Source organism: Panulirus ornatus, chromosome 58 (genome assembly GCF_036320965.1).
Source record: "Panulirus ornatus isolate Po-2019 chromosome 58, ASM3632096v1, whole genome shotgun sequence".
NCBI classification, from domain to species: Eukaryota; Metazoa; Arthropoda; class Malacostraca; order Decapoda; family Palinuridae; genus Panulirus; species Panulirus ornatus.
In genome coordinates this window covers 32928151-32928989 of record NC_092281.1, presented here as the reverse complement: position 1 = coordinate 32928989, position 839 = coordinate 32928151, and the positions used below count along the sequence as shown (strand labels likewise).

General features: G+C 37.7%; 1 non-coding gene across 1 annotated transcript; it reads left to right on the top strand.

Moving 5' to 3' along the window:
• Positions 1-237: 237 nt before the first annotated feature.
• On the top strand, positions 238-328 carry TRNAY-GUA (transfer RNA tyrosine (anticodon GUA)). Its single transcript is given in 2 exon segments — positions 238-274; positions 293-328. It is a non-coding gene; the product is annotated as a tRNA-Tyr (tRNA).
• The last annotated feature ends 511 nt before the right edge of the window (positions 329-839 follow it).

Below are 839 nucleotides of genomic sequence, written 5' to 3'. Positions count from 1 at the left end.
CCATGAATTGAAGTGTTACACCTCAGGACAGAAATACGAAATATCAAAGCAATAAAGAAATAAAGGAGTTGACGTGTGAAACGCTCATAGAGCAAAACATGAGAAGCCCCACACACGATAATTCCTCCATTAAAAGCCACCCGGCATCTTAAAAATCCTCCCACCACTCCTGACTCAGCAACACAAGATCGACAGTTTCCAAAAATATTTTCGTGCAAACTGCTCTACTTTCCTCATCCTTCGATAGCTCAGTTGGTAGAGCGGTTGACTGTAGTTGGAATCTTAAACAGACATCCATAGGTCGCTGGTTCGAATCCGGCTGGAAGGATACGCTATTCATGACACAACTGTTGTCACAGCCAAGGATTAATTTTCTGTGAGATTATGTACACGTTCCTATTACTGCTAACGACCCTCGGGATCCTCCATTATACGTTAACCTTTAACTTTGGCAAAACGTTTTTGCTACAGTTAATACAAAAGCACTATCAGTATACACATATAAAGATGAATACATTTCACATTCTACACAACAGAAAGTGTGGGAAAAATGTGAAAATCACGTGACAAATTTCAACAATAAGCTTCAGTCACTCTCTCTCTCTCTCTCTCTCTCTCTCTCTCTCTCTCTCTCTCTCTCTCTCTCTCTCTCTCTCTCTCTCTCTCTCTCTCTCTCTCTCTCTCTCTCTCTCTCTTTCTTTAAATATATATATATATATATATATATATATATATATATATATATATATATATATATATATATATATATATATTTTTGTTTTTTTTTGTTTTTTCGCTGTCTCCCGCGTTTGCGAGGTAGCGCAAGGAAACAGACGAAA